The following is a 15,767-nucleotide window of genomic DNA, read 5'->3' as shown; positions in this document are numbered from 1 at the left end:
TGATAATACCGAAAATCTAGTGAAGATAAAAGATCACTGGGCCGCATTTAAGGAGTATAAGAAATCGTCTAAGTTTGTGTCCCGATCGAAGAAAAATACCGAAAATGCTGCAAAGAAGAAACTTCCGCATCATTTGGGGTCAGGTGGCTACAAGAGTGCCATTCCGAAGTGGACAGCGTTTGAGAATAAACTGATGGATCATGGAATCACTCCACGAGACATGGGACCGGCCCGAACGGTCCAAGTTACGGTTGTTCGCTCATGGGGCAGGGTTGGACCCAAAGACAGGGTTGATCGTTGCGAAGGGAAAATGGAAGGAAAAAATTGAGGCAATTGTACCGAAGCTTGTAGATGCAATTGAAAAGGTCGAGAAAGGGAGAGTACATTCCCGATCGAGAGAATGACGAGTCGACACTCGCTACGGGGAACCCCGAACATGTTGGACGGCACGAGCTCGCCCAGGTCTCACCATGAAGGAAGCGTGGCCGGACAGCGCTGACACTTATAGAAGCCGTTCGCGAAAGAAGAAGAAGGACGCCGACATTGTAACGGAGTTGTTATCTAGGGTGGAGGCTCTTGAGAGAAATCGAGAGGGCACCCGATCAGCCGCTGTTTCTACAGGATCCACAAGCCGATGCTGCCCCATCTCAGCGAAGAAGCGGTGTCGGTTCCTCGCATCTTGACGGATGTGGAGGAAGCTACCCCGTGGATTATGTCACGGAGAAGACAGATTGCGAGCTACATATGTTAATCAGACCGCGTCTCGTTAAGGTGGCGGTCGGCTATGTGTACCCAAGTGAAGATGGAGCAATGCACCATCATATGCCCATTCCACCTGGTTGTGTTCGTGTCGGGGTGGATGAAGTTGTTTCGGGGTTTGAAAAAGTGGAGCTTGATATTCCTAGAGGTGAAGATGAGAGGACACCGGGCGATGTCAAGCACGGTTTCGCCCTATGGCCGAAGAAGTACGTCGTCCTTTTGCAAAGGCCACCGACTCCTACACATGAGCAGCAAATGCCATCGACTCCTCCCGGTGGCAGTCCTGGTGAGCAGCCAAGTCCACACCTACACGAGAGGGACCCCAGCGTGAGTCCACCATCTCGAGATCCTCCGCGTAAGACAGCGTCCGTTAAGCGGAACGGTACGCCGCCTAGGAAGAAAGCTAGAAAGGAGAAACAACTCGCCGCCTCCCGAGAAGTTACCTTGGGAAAAAACTCCGGAGGAAAACGCGGAGGCCGTTCAGGCCGAGGTGAAGAAATTTTGCACCGAAAGTGCAGAGATACCTTTCGAGAAGACACTAGATCGGGAGAAAGTTGTGCGTACCGTTGACAATCTATATGACCTGTACCATCGCCGCCATCCGACTATGCGCGTTCTATTGAAAGGTCGTATGACAAGATGATCGAGGCGACAAAACCCGTTAAATCGGGTATCAGGGAGATAAAAGGGATACACAGTGTCTACCAGCTCGGACAACAACCCGTTCAATCGGTCGCCCCTCTCAAGGTGTTTGACGGGAAGACCGTTCAAAGTTCTCGACAAGACGCAACTGATTACGCCTTAGCTGAACGAGCATATCAGTTTGTTCAAGGGAAAGATTTGGTCGAGAATCTCAGGAAGGTACCAACATGTATGCGTAACTTGCATTCGTGGTACCTTAAGGCCTCAAAGGAAGGGATCGAGACTATCATGGTGCGAGTTAGGGAAGAGCACTACTTCCAGGAGTCTTGTGTGAACGTTGACTTCGCCGAACTCTTTCAGTTATATAATCTCCGGGCCCTCGACAAATCAATCATCAGTTGCTATTGTCTGTAAGTGATTTATTTATTTAATTTGAGAAGTCGTTCATTGTCTGCAGATTATAATCTTTTGTGCGCTATATTATGCAGATCAAAGATGCTCGAATGCAAAGGGACGATATCAACGACATTGGGTTCATTGACCCGAACACAATGCATGTCAAAACCATAGATGATCCCCTCTATAACAAGGATACACCGCAGACTTTGCTAAGGTTTTTGAAGCGACAACGTGACAAAAGCTAATACTTTGGCCTTACAACTTCGAGTGAGTCTTCTTGTCTTATAACACATTATATTTTGCTCACCGTATGTCAAAATTTTAACTAATGACTACATATTGAAACGTGCGTAGGTTTCACTTTATTCTTCTCGTCATCAATTTGGAAATTGGAGAAGTTGAAGTCTTGGACTCACTAAGCAAAGAAAAGGATCTATACGTGTCTTGTTTTTTAATGCTCAGAAGGTAATTTTAATTCTTATCGGTTTGTTTCGTTAATTTCCTGCTTTGAACTAATTGATGACTCTTTTATGCATTTTCTTTTGTCGAGCAGCGTATGGCAAACTTTCATCAAGGAAGATACGTCCCGTGAATGGCCACCGAAGCTGCGATGGCGTGCGAAAGTAAGTAGTACTACCTAGGTCCACACACCTTTCAATTATCATACTTGACTATTGTTTGATTGAATTATATTCTTGTAAAGAAATGCCCGCAACAACCTCCGGGGACCGATCTCTGTGGATTCTTCGTTTGCGAGTACATCCGCAGAATTGTCAACGAGAGAACGAATAATGAAAGAAATAAAGAGGTACAAAAACAATCTTCACAAATTTGTTTTGTTATCATAAGTTGTGCTGAGTTTCAGTAATAGTTGTTTCATGTATTCATTTGTATCTTATTCTTTTATAGTTGGCAAGAAAGCGGAACAAGCTCTCAATCGATGACCGCTTCATAGCAATAGGCGAGGAATTGGCGGGATTTTTCCTTCGGGACGTCATACCACCACTCGCAGAGCACCACTATGAATGAAGATGTACATGTTACATATATCGTTGACTCGAAGAGTACCACTATGCTACATGTAATAGACATATATAGAGTACGCCTCGGAGAGCACCACTATGCATGAAGATCGATCTTCATGCATAGTGCTACTTAATTTGCGATCTCATGCAATAACATGTGTGTTATATTATATGCACCAACTTGCTATGCATCATCTTGATCTTCATGTACTACCTAAACCCAAACGCGTTTCTGGTGCATCGACGCGATATGAATCAAACCGATATCCCTAAACCTCTCCAAAACCCTAAAAAGCCAATTCTCTGCCGCGGCAGAGATTTGGGAAAATTCCACACGCGCTGGGAACCTTTGGTACCGGTTCGTATTACCAACCGGTACCAAAGATCCTTAGCCCTGAGCTCTCCTGGTGGCCCACGTGGAGGCCCGTTTTATACCGGTTCGTAAGCAACCGGTACGAAAGGGGGGGGGCTTTAGTGCCGAATAATTTGTACCGGTTGCAAAACCGGTACGAATGCCCCTCTGGAACCGGTACGCATGAGAGATTTTCTACTAGTGAAAGAAGAGAGGCGGTAATCCATGCGTTGAGGTAAAGATCTTGAATGCCGAGCCTCTCCTTGAGGAGCCCCCATAGCCGGATGGTACAGCGACAATGGACAAGAAGGTGGTCTATGGATTCCAAAACCCGTTTGCAAAGCGGGCAATTCCCACAATTAGGCCAACCTTGCTTCTCCAAGCGATCATTAGTCCATGGACAATTTTGTAGCACAAGCCACAAGAAGAACTTGATTTTAGACGATGCCCAAATCTTCCAAACCGAAGAGGCGATGGGAGATGAGGTGGCCCCGAAAAATTGAGTTCTATAGGCCGACTTAGAAGAGTATTGGTCATTTTTTGGTGAGGTTCCAAGCGATCTCACCATCAATGTCTTCTTGGAGAGTAACATCCGCAAGCTTGACCCGAAGGGAAATGTATTGAGGATATGCTCAAAGGTGGTATCCACGTACATATTGATTTCGGAGATCCAAGCATTGTTGTGCAAGGCCTTCTTGACATTCCATTTTTTCCTAATGGAGATGTTGTAGATGAGAGGGGCAATATCTAGGGGATTGCAACCATTGATCCAAGGCGCCGTTCAAAAAGGGGTCTTCACTCCATTCCCCAAATAGATGGTAGTGGAGGCATAGAAGAGGTCCATATCCGTGTCGTTGCAAGGGTTGCCAAGGCCCACCCAAATCTTCGTCGGTTCTTTCCATTCTTGCCACGACCATCTCAATCTAAGCGCTCTAGCAAAGAACTCGGTATTGAGGACACCAAAGCCTCTAAACCACATCCCAATTGACCTTGCATTTTCCACCCGGAACCGTGTCGGTGCCCGCCCACAAGAAAGCCCTCTCGATCTTCTTCATGTAAAGCATGGATCCGGAAGGGACATCAAGAGAGGTCAAGTGGTAGATGGATTTGTGTAAAAGTTTGAGTGGTACAAACGTTGCGCCATATTCTTTGTACTTGCTTCACGAGAAAACCCAATTTTGCAATATATAGAATGGAAAATATTTTTTTCACCCTCTGTTTATTTTATTCAAGCCAAGGCGCATGCCAAAACTTAGGAGTCTTTCCATCACTAATGATAAGATCAATGGAGGTGTAAAAGAGGTTCAATATCCACGTTATCACAAAGGTTTTCCATGCCAACCCATGCATGCTTCTGCTCCGTCCATTTATACCAAGGCCATCCGTCCATTTATACCAAGGCCATCGAAGTCTTAAAGCTCTCGCACAAAGAGTACTCATCTATCTTATGAAAGTTGTCTGAAATTTATCTAGATTCAGATGTACCTAAACACTAAATGGTATTAGATACATCCAATTTTTCAAATGTCGGACCAGATCCATGAGACGTAGGGAGTACAACATTGTTCATTCCAAGAAAATGGAAGTACGAAGTCGTCCTACTCAGAAGTTTTTGATCCACGCTGTCAAAAGATCCGACAGCTTGCTCGGACGTGATGGTGATGCAACATAAGTTAGTCCGGTCACCCTCGAGACCTGATCGACCGAGCGATGGAATGAATCATCACGGAAAAGCGATCAAAGCCTGGGCGCCAGGTCGGGTCGACACAGCGAGGGAAGCATCCACTCGACGGCTCGCTGGATGCCAAGGATTGATCAAAGACTGAAGGATGCATGGGCGCATTGCATCGGCATCTGCTCGCCACATACTCACGAGGATACAGAGGCCTTCCGTGGACACAGATACTAGAATAGTCCATGCATGATTCTGGAGCTACCGATGCATCTCCTCGGAGTCCGTCAGATTTGTCTTTTTGGCGCCCATGTGAGCCTTCCATCGGCTTGGCCGCACCTCCTCTCCGCCCCGTGGATCGGTGGGCGGCGCCGCGGTGGCTCTCACGGGAGAAGGTAGCTTTAGGTAGCATTCATGGATAGGGTGGACTGGAAGGAAGGAAAGAGAAAGTGAGCACAGCGAAAGATGAATGTAAAGATCTTGCATGGCGATTGACAAACAAAGCACACGGGAGGCTTGCCCGCGTCTGAAGAAAAGGGCGATTGCTTTACCTCTTTCTGGAGATCTGCGGAATATTTGGTCATGTGAGGCAGCTAATTAACCAACTAGTTCAGTACGTACTTACTGCGTGCTGGTTCAGTTCAGGTTCTATAACGTACCCCCAGGTTACTGCAAAGCTCTTGGTAAGGTACATGATGGCAACGGCAGTAACAATTTGAGATGGTTTTGCACTGCTACACATTCCATATTTCCATGGCTCTTGTTGGATTCCGTGAGCAGGTGAAACTGCAGATTACTAGATACATCAGTGATAAAAATAATTTTTTTGTGTGTCTTCTTCCCTTTGCATTCCATATTAGTTAAACCCGCCACAGTGAGATCGATTTCTATGACCGACTCGTTTCATCATGTCTGCTCCCGCGAGCGGCAGGGCAGAACCCTAACTTCCACCCCTTCCTCCGCCTCCTCCCTCCCTCGCCACCGCCGGAGGGCATCTCCGGGCAAAGCCCTGAGGCGCCGGCGGCGGTGGGCTTCCTCTCCCCCTCGTCTGGCTATGGCGGCGCGGGCCGGCGTAGTCTGCAGGGGCGGCGCCTCGGCGCAGGAGGCGATGGCGCCCGCACGGTGCGAGGTCTGCGTGGTTCCGACGGGATGGCTGTGCGGCTGGCTCCTTGCTGGCGCGTCCCAACGCCGGCGCGTCCGTGGCCATGGGTGACGGCGGCGGGCCTGTATCTGGGCCGGTGGGCTTAGATCTGGGCCGGGCGTAGACTTGCTCGGGCTGGGTTGGCCGAGGGGTCTCGTCCCTGGGTAGCCGGGTGTTGCCCAGTGCCCCCCGACGGCAGAGGCTGGTGCGGGTCGAGGTCGTCGCTGGAGTATGGCCGGGCTGGCTATGCTCGTGCCTCCTCTGCTTTCGATCTTGGTAGGGACCAAGATACCATCTCTGGTTTGCTCCGGGTGGGGTTTGGTGGGGAGGGGGTGCTCCAATGGTGCGGTGGCGATCGTCGACATCGCCTTCCTGTTGCCCTCCGGCCACCCTTGACCACCGGGGGACGGTGGGTCTCGGTTTTTGTTCCAGCAGGTCTGGTGTGGCACCACTGGACTCCCTGACCTACAGGGACGCTGGCGGGCTCGATGGGGTGTTTGCGAGAGCAAAGCAAGGCGTTTGCCATTGCCGGCGATGACGACGTCCTTGGACGCCGTTCACCTTCTTGGAGGCGTGGCCACGACACACATCTTGTCGCCGGTTGCCTGCCCCTGGGCTCTGTCTGCTACCCTAGTTACTAGTGATCCATCCGAGCTCCTCCTCGAAACCCCTTTCGTTGAGGCCATGCGTCAGGCAGTACCCGGCTCCATATAGACGGTGTGTCTCCCCTTTGCGCGACCATTCCCGAGCCTAGGGTGGCTGTCTGTGGGTGCGTCGTGGCAGGAGGCACCCCGGTGTTCTTCAACAGCTGGTGGTTTGTCGTGATTGGCATGCGCTGAGACTTAGGCGTTCTCTTGGGGTGGGTGTCGAAGCCTCCGCGAAAGCACTGCACAGCTGGCCTGTGCCGACAACGATGACGCTCGCGAGCGCCATTTTCCTTCTTGGAGGCGATGTCATGAAGCTTCCCCCTTCGAGCTCTGGAGTTTCACCGGCTTCACTAGCGTAGTTAGCTAGTTCTCGGGGTGTTGGTGGTCCTCTGTTTGACAGGCTGCTCAGTGTGCTAGTCCTGCTTGGCTCAGATCCGCGGAGTGGCGTCTCGGGGCTTGGGGTCTCAAGCTGAGTCGCCGGTGCTGAAGTCTTGGGCGCTCTCGGAGATCTTGGTTTAGGGCCTAGTCCTGATCTGCTCGTTCCTTTGTAGTAGGCTTTAGCTCTTCACCACCTGGACTTGTATCTCGAGCTGGTATCCCTAGTTTTTTTCTTTTCTTTTCTTTTTCTTTGTTGTGTGCTACCTTGTACTCCTGACCGGTTGATGGCTTTGTTAATTCAAAGCTGGGCTCGTCGAGCCTTCAATTTAAAAAAGATCGATTTCTATTATGAAACACAACGGAAAAGGCAACAAAAAGCATCCTGGTGCAAGGAAGAAAGAAAAGCGCCGCCTACTGCTAGCATTAGGGGATCCAGCCTTGGAAATCTGTTTTCTGAACCTTTCCTCCCACACTTTTTGCGAGCGAAAGAAATTGAAGAGATCAATGCAGTATGATGCATATCGAAAGAGGAAAGGGAGTAATCGACGTGATCCATGATTGCTGAATTTACTCTTTCGAGAGTCACAATGGCCGGTGGCTCACAAAGCGCAGCTAAGCTTTTGGTCCCATCCCATGGAAAGTGGTAGTAGTAGTAGTAGTAGTAGTAGTAGTAGTAGTAGTAGTAGTAGTAGCGTTTGACAAAGTACCGGTGCTAAAAGTAAATTAATGGCCTGGAGGAAGAAGAAGCAGCAGCACAAGCTACTACTACCAAAGTCATACTCCAACATAGGGAAGCATTAGCATGTACTTAAAGAAGTTTCTCCATAGACAGAAAAGGGCTCTACTTTCTTGAGAGCAACAAAGTTTGCAAAGCAGCCATCTCCTGCTGCAACGCATTGACCCAGATCATCACAGGAAATTGGCTTGTAATTGTCAAACCTAGGGCCTGCTTCCGTAGGTGGTTTGAGTGGCTCGATGCTTTTGTCATGTCACTGCGGCAAATGTTTTTTTTTTCTCGAGGCAATGCCTGCAGCTAATCCTGAAACGAACACGATTAAGAAGGGACAAACTTGACAGTTAATGGCATGGCAACGCTATCTGCTGTAGATGTAGTATTTGAGGAGTAAGTAGAGCGAAAGCCATATAATCCAACTTAGAAGATTGTGTGCGGTAGTTGCATTTTCGCTTTGAACACGAACGCAAATGGACGAAAATAGTTGGGCTAGTGGTGCTGAATTTTAGCAAGAACACATTATTGGAGTGTTCGTTGGCAGTTTCATTTAACCAACTGAAAGCAATCCACCACCAACCATCGCTCCATCATGCATGCATGTGTCCCTGAGTTGTCGTAAACTGTCCTTGTTCCCATGGTCCAGTTCAAGCCAATGGTTTATGGTTGGGTACTTGCAGGATACTGTGAATGCCGGTTTCTTCTCGTAATGTTTTGGCTGCAGTTTTGAACTGTAGTACCACCAACCTTCCAAACTATAAGACGTTTTGGTAGAGGATTTACAAAATCATCTTATAATTTGAAACAGAGGAAGTAGTAAGCAAAATCAAGGTTTTTGGAAAGAAACAAAAAGAAAAAATCACAAAGCAACATCGTTTAGCTGAAGTGTTGAGCAGTGTAAACTGTCAATCGTGATGTTTCTGATGCTACCGTGGGCGTGGACAGTTGACTGTAAGCAGGGATAGAGTATTTAGATCCTTCCTTTTGCTGATTCTTTCACTGTTTCAAACGAGATAATGCATGTGAACGAAATTTGCTATATTTGGCATATAAGTTACATTTTTCTTCACGAGAGGGCAGAAAAGATGAAATTGTTGTATCAAGGCGCTTCACATGGTCTCGCTCAATCCAGACAAAAGACTGGTTTAGTACTATATGCAACTCAACTACTCAAGAAAGCAGGGCAGACAAATGCTGGAAGCTAGTAGGGGCTCAAGGTGCAAAGCATCTTTTGTCGAAGACAAAACAAAACTTATTGAAAAACCTTCAAATGCTGTCCTCTACACGCACCTACAGAAGCAGGTAACGCAATGGACAAGATCGATGCTTACAGATACGAAGCATATCGCAAAAGGAACAGGTAACAAGAATATAAAATGCGGGGACCTTCCGGAAGGATCATCGTCTGTGATACAAGCCAGAATTTGCAAACAAGGGGGTGGTCTTCTTCCATGGGAATTGGTAGGAACCAACCTGACGAAAAGTTCTGATACAGATCCGAGCGGATGCTGATGCGGTGGCAACTTGAAAAGTGCGAGCATTTTATCTTCTCGGGGAACATTTGTACAGATTCTGCGGTAAGAATTCTCTTGATTCTGCCACAATTTGGTAAGAACTGGTTCTAAAAATGACATCATGTCGCGGAAGCCTCGGCAGCTGGTTCTCAGCGGGCAATCCTTTGTTTTCCTTTTTTTGTTGAGAATCTGCTATGCTTCTTTTTCCTGAAGTGTAGAGAAAGAACAGGCAATTTCCCCCCGAATTGTTTCTTTAACAAGCAAAGAACAGACCCAGGCAAATATTGGCCATATTATATGGCCATTTACCTAGGCCTGAAGGCCCAATAACGTGTGGAATGAAGGGCCCTGTGGCGATTCATTCGTTCTAGCCCACAAACACTGCAAGACCTGTATGATCACGGCTCCCTCCACAAGGCCACAGCTTAGCATGGCATCACCCGAGATGGTTTGTGAACGTTTTGTTAAATATTATCTCCGTTCCGAAATGTAATTTTTTTTGCGAAAATTCCACCGATCTATTAATATTCATCAACAATAGTACAAAGATATCTAAAAATAATAAAAATTACAAATAGATCATTGGACCACCTAGCAAAGACTACATACACTAGCACGAGCCGAACGCGCGCCGCCGTCCTCACCCCTCCATCACCGGAGCCAGGCAAAGCTTGTCGTAGTAGAGCTTGTTGTAGTAGATAGACGGAAAGTCATCGTGCTAAGGCCCCAAGGACCAGCACACCAGAGCAGCAAACATCGCCAATGATGATAACCGTAGATCGGAAGAGACTGACCTAGAACCACACAATCGAACACGAAAGACGACCGGATCACGGGAGATCCGTCAGACACACAACTCCACGCGCTCTCCGCCGGCGCTAGATGCACCACCAGAGCGAGGATAGGATGGGGAGGACCTTATTCTGACTTCAGGAAATAGCCGTGTGGTGACCCGGCATACCACTGCATGGTGTAGTATGCAAGTCTGATATAACACCAATGAAACACCGTTTCACTAGTATTATATCGCTCAGAGTGGTACAACAGAAACATATGCGGGTCCAAGGCATGTCTATAGAATTACAACATTGACTTTGTTACATAAAATCATCACAGCCTCCTACTTTACAATGAGGTAAAACTGCAAATAAACTCCAGAAGAACGACTCGTAGTCTAGTCTTATCACGAACTCTATTTGTAGAGTATTTAACTAGCTTTTGAGGCTATGAATAGATTCTAGCTAAATAGGAGCTAGGTTTAGGAAGCTAGTTCCCTTCTATGGCTAATCTAGGTTTTCTCCTTGTTGGATGTGTATTTGACTCTTCTGATAGGGTCCTGTCCCTTGAAGTAGTTGTTGACTCCTCGGCCTTCGAGTTGCACTGTAGATCCTCCTTCGATGCCTCCATATCTAAGCAGGGGATTTAAGAGTGGGATGAGTACTAGCGTACTCAACAAGTTCATTATAGAAAAGAGGTGTTTAATGCACTAGCTACAGCATTAGACCAGAAAGTCTAATACCAATGCAGGTTTTCATAACCATTTCTTCAAAAGGTTGCTTTTATTCAGAAAAATTATGTCCGTCAGCCTTCACCGGTTTACTAGAACTTCATGGAGCTCCTTTCCGGCCGCGTTCGCAGTTCCATATCCCGGAACAGGGAGTGACATGTCACGGTTCTTTACACTCTGCAGAGGTGTGTTGCTTTACCCATAAGAGATCTTAACCTTGGTGCCAACCGGGAATGACCCGTCCACACTTCCTATGGTGTGAGGCCCGGTATAAGGTCTAGCCAATCATGTTCCTCCGCTACCTCGAACACCCACCCTTTGTTGCATGCCCCGACCCTGGGTCCATGCCGGTCCCATTATTCCCGTAGATTTTAGGGTGAACCCCGACCACGACGTCAATGCAGGGCTCTACCATACATTCCTACGCTGGTAGCTGCAACCCATCATAGACCGCAATACCGTGGGGACTTAGGACTCCCCAGCCTCACCGCTTGCTCCTTCGGGCGACAAGTGTACTACGGACAATGCCGTGGGGACTTAGGACTCCCCAGCCTCACCGCTTGCCCCCTTGGATTACAAGTGTACTACGATAAAGCGCATCCGTTGATGAACGAGAGGTGGAAACACTTTTGACTACTCCGTCTCACTCCGGATCTTATGGTTAACACGGGTATTATGGCACAAGAATCACTGGACGACATTTGTTGTTTAATCCTAGATGGATATAAACCCTTGCAATGGAACCTCCACCATATCAACACAATCCATGGTTCCATTGCCCACCACATAGTCATATTCATAGTTATGAAAATAGTGGTTTTGGTTTTTATGCAATAGTGATAACATAGTACTTTGCAAGTAATTTGATAAAGATACTCAAATGACATGAGCAAGTGATGAACTTGCCTTTCTTGACTGCAAGATTATGCAGGCAAGGTCTTCGATATGTAATAACTCCAAATTCTGAAATAGCATCACCGTCCGGTAAGGACGATGTTTAAAAGATTGGCAAGGATGCAATAATGCATAAGAATGAGATGCAATCGTTCTAAGCGTGACCTAACCCCGATGATTTAGGATCAGTGAGTTGTAATGATTGGTTTAGGGTGTGTTGCACTTTTAGAGTGATTAACAAACAAGGTTCTTATTCAGGGTTGTGTTGTTTTAGAATTATTAGCAGGTGGCAAAATGAATGGTAACAATCATACACAACCAGGAATAGTAGCTGTATAATAAGTAAAGAGCAGTTGTCAATTTTAAGTCCTATAATGCATGGTTGATGATTACTTATTATATAATTCAAAAGAATAACTTTTGAAGAACATGTTCTTTAATGAAGAACAAGTATGATAATTAGGTTTGTGGGGTTCTATGGTTTTCTATGGTTCTAATTGGTTTCTGGAGTAAGTAGTGGATGGCTCACAACCTAGTTGGATTCATCAACACCTAGGGCTTGTAAGGTTGAGTTAAGCCTAGGCATCCTAAGCAATTATTCATACAAGGTTGCTATCAGGACTGGTTCATCTTATTGGTGATAGCCAGCTAGGGTTTATAGGTCCTTATAAGCAGGGTTGATGACGATTCTTTATTTACTTCAAAATAATAACTTTTGAAGAACATACTTCTTAAATAATAAGAAGTATAGCAACTAGGGTTGAGGTTGTCTAGGGTTGGCTATTGGATCTACTAAGTAAGGAATGGTGGTTTCCTAAATAGGATGATTAATAATTATCTCATACTGATAGGGTTTAGTGGAACAGGGTTATGTAATGTCAAATAGTAGGTATGGTTGCTATTAGGGTTCATCACAATGGTGTGATGCTAAATAGGGATAAATAATGCTGATGACTTTGGTAATAGGATCTAGGGTTTACACTTGGTTAACCCTACTTAATTATCTAGGTCTGATGAAGATGAACACATGGGATGCTAATTAATAGTGATAGGGTTCCCATATTTTATGTGAATTTGAACTAGTATTTAGTTGCTAGATATGAATCTATGATTACTAATGAAGTAACATGATCACATGTTACTTAGGGTTTTAGGTTTGGAAATAATTTGGGGTTCATATGAAGTAATGGATTTGGGATTCCTAATTGAATTAGTGTTTTGGGTTTCACATGAAATGATAGGTTTGTAATATCATTCCATATGGAATTAGGGTTTGCTATTTACCATATAGTTCTATGATTAATAACTTCATTTTTAAAGTTGAAGTTATTAGTAATAACTTTGGAATAAAATAATATTGGATTTGATATCTTATTATTTTTAATGAATTAATAATTAAGGTAATTATTAATCAGGGTTTAAATCTCTCTAATAGTGATTTAACAAAATAACAAATAAAGAAAATTAGTTTTCATGTTTTCTTTATTTGCTTACTGGTTTTATTTAATTTATAAATGGTTTCTTAATTTCTGAATTTTTAATTGTATTTAGAATTAAAGGAAAAGGCTTAATTAACCAGTAATAAATAATTGAATTTTTATTAAAAATAAAATTTTCATTTTATATTTTTATTGGATAGAGTTTACTTTTCTAAGAATTTTGATATCTTATTTGTAAATTTTTGAGTTAATAGGAATTTCCTAAATTAATTCAAAGTTTCAGTAATTATGTGGTTTTAAATGAAAACAGAAAATGACTAGACACACACGAGCTAGTCTACACACAGAGATCGGTGGGCTGTGCCACGTTGGCTGCCACGTGGCTTGACTGGGTCAAAATCGAGTTCATGTCCAGAGGCTCACGGTGACCGGCGGAAATCGGCAATCGCCGTCGATTGCGAGCTTGCGCGGGCAGCAGGCTAAGCGGGTTAGACTCAGGGTGATGTGGTGGTCAGTTTGGTGGTGGCGCCGCTGCTTTTGGGTCGCCGGAGCTCGCTCGGCGGCGAGGAAGAGTGGCAGTGATCACGGCTAACCGATGCGGTGGAGTTACGGCGTGCAATTGAATTCGGTGAGCATACTAGGGAGATCAGAAGCTGACCAGGAGCATGACGCGCTTGACGGCGAGGTCAATGGTGGTCTGGTTCGCCGGATTTAGGGTCGCCGGCCGTCGGAGAGATGAGCTCGTCGGAGACGCTTTGAGGCCTCCCAGCTCGATTCCTCCCGTATGCTGGGCATGTCGAGGATGCTGAAGACGTTGGTGGTCACGGCGGTGGTCGGGAAGGTCTATATCGACGGCGATGGCCGGGGTCTGAGCGAGCTAGGGTTTTCATCTGAGAAGAAATCGGGGCAAAGGAGGAAGAAACCGAGGCTAGGGCTCGTCGTGGAGCTTTTATATGGCGCCAGGGGTGCCTCGTCACGGCATCGAGCGAGGAGGAGCTGCCAGCACCGAGGAGAAGCCGAGCACGGCTCGGTGCTGTCCTCCATGCGAGAGAGAGAGAGGATGAGGACGAGCTCCTCTCTCAGATATTTGATGAAGGGGTATGGTGGGTTGGGCCAGGCTGCTACTGGGCTGCGTTGTTGGGCTCGAATGTTGGGCTGCTACTGGGCTGCGTCGGTTGGTAAGGTCCAGGTAAGCCTCCACTCCTATTTCTCTTTTATTTAGTTTCTGTTTTATTTCTATTTTGAATTCAAATTTGAATTCATATGTATTTTGCAGGTCTGGCTTACTTGAATCTTACAAAGATTAGTATAAAGTACTGCGGATACTTTAAGGGTGTATTAGAATGTTAATATGGGTATTTTATCATTTGTTTAGTTATTAATATATGTACTTGAATTTCATTACCCATATGGACATGAATTTGAATATTATCTTTGTAAATATTCAAATTGTTTTCCAGTGATAATTTTTTTTTACTTAGTGGTATATAGAGTTTTATTTGGTTTCATCTTGTAAGAAATAATCTCAAGGTAATACTGATTTATGGATTTCAAATAAGAAAGTGATGTAGTGGCATGATTTCATGTGTTAAATATCTCTGAGAACTTGACCTCTTATTTGAGAAGGTTGTCACTTGCACATAATTTTATGTGAGCACTTGCTTGTTAAGGTTTTGTAGATGTTATTATAGCCATATTTCAAAGGTGGCACTAGGATTATATTTAATAACACTTTGAATGACCTGGAGTAGACATTACTTTCAATACGGTTTGGTCTTGGTTATAATAATAAAGGGTTGATCACTACTTATATGGTTTTAATTATGGGACTTAGCATTAGGTGGCTCTTATGTTTTATAATTGAAGCATAGGATTTAATTAATGAACCATTAGGGTTCAAGTCATATTCACATAATGGCAATTGGTTTGCATCTCAATTATGCCTAGGTTTATATTATGATCACCATAGTGATGCATAAACTATGGTTGAGATTTAATTCTTGGTTATAGAGATGAGATGACACCATATTACATGTGCTAGGGTTAATCTCCCCTAACCATGATAAGGTGGTGGCTTAATTAACATTTTATGTTCTCCTTTAGTTACTAAGATACTGAGAACTAGTTTTATCTTCTACCAATTAATTTCTATTATTATCCTCAATTTATCATTAAAGTAACTACATTGGTTATAGTTCTTTTTATAGTTAACTTTGGTCATATGGATGTATGGTTTCTCACCATATTAAGCATGGGGTTTTACTCTAAGGTTTTCTTGTGGTTCTGAAGTGAAGGATAAGTGGGATGTAGATGTGGTAGAATTGTACTTATGATCACCAAGTGATTCACAAGTTAAGGTTGGGATATAAGCCTAGGGTTGCTTATTAGTTACCTCCCTATAATTTCATGTGGTGAATGATATCTACTTATCTTATTAAGGTTTAACTTATCCTCACATACCTCAAGATCATGATCATGGATTAGGCATGATCAACTTGTTCTTAATATCTTTACCTCAAGTTCTAAGGGTTTATGATCATTACTCAATTTATAATGATCAAGGTTTGGCTTCCTAAGGTACCTCTCATTAAATGAGGTTCTCACCTCCATGATCAAGCATTGTCTTGATCAACTAGGATATAACACTTCTATTTTTCTTTCTAGAATG

The 15,767-nt window shown here is 44.9% G+C and overlaps 1 long non-coding RNA gene across 1 annotated transcript; it reads left to right on the top strand.

The window, feature by feature from the left end:
• The first annotated feature begins 2,036 nt into the window (after window positions 1-2,036).
• LOC127330088 (uncharacterized) lies at window positions 2,037-2,602 on the top strand. Its single transcript, XR_011750908.1, has 4 exons — window positions 2,037-2,067; window positions 2,155-2,265; window positions 2,354-2,423; window positions 2,504-2,602. It is a non-coding gene; the product is annotated as an uncharacterized lncRNA (long non-coding RNA).
• The last annotated feature ends 13,165 nt before the right edge of the window (window positions 2,603-15,767 follow it).

The sequence above is a fragment of the Lolium perenne genome, chromosome 2 (genome assembly GCF_019359855.2).
Source record: "Lolium perenne isolate Kyuss_39 chromosome 2, Kyuss_2.0, whole genome shotgun sequence".
In the NCBI taxonomy this organism is placed as follows: Eukaryota; Viridiplantae; Streptophyta; class Magnoliopsida; order Poales; family Poaceae; genus Lolium; species Lolium perenne.
The sequence above is the reverse complement of the archived record's forward strand: the minus strand, read 5'-3'. Positions and strand labels throughout refer to the sequence as shown.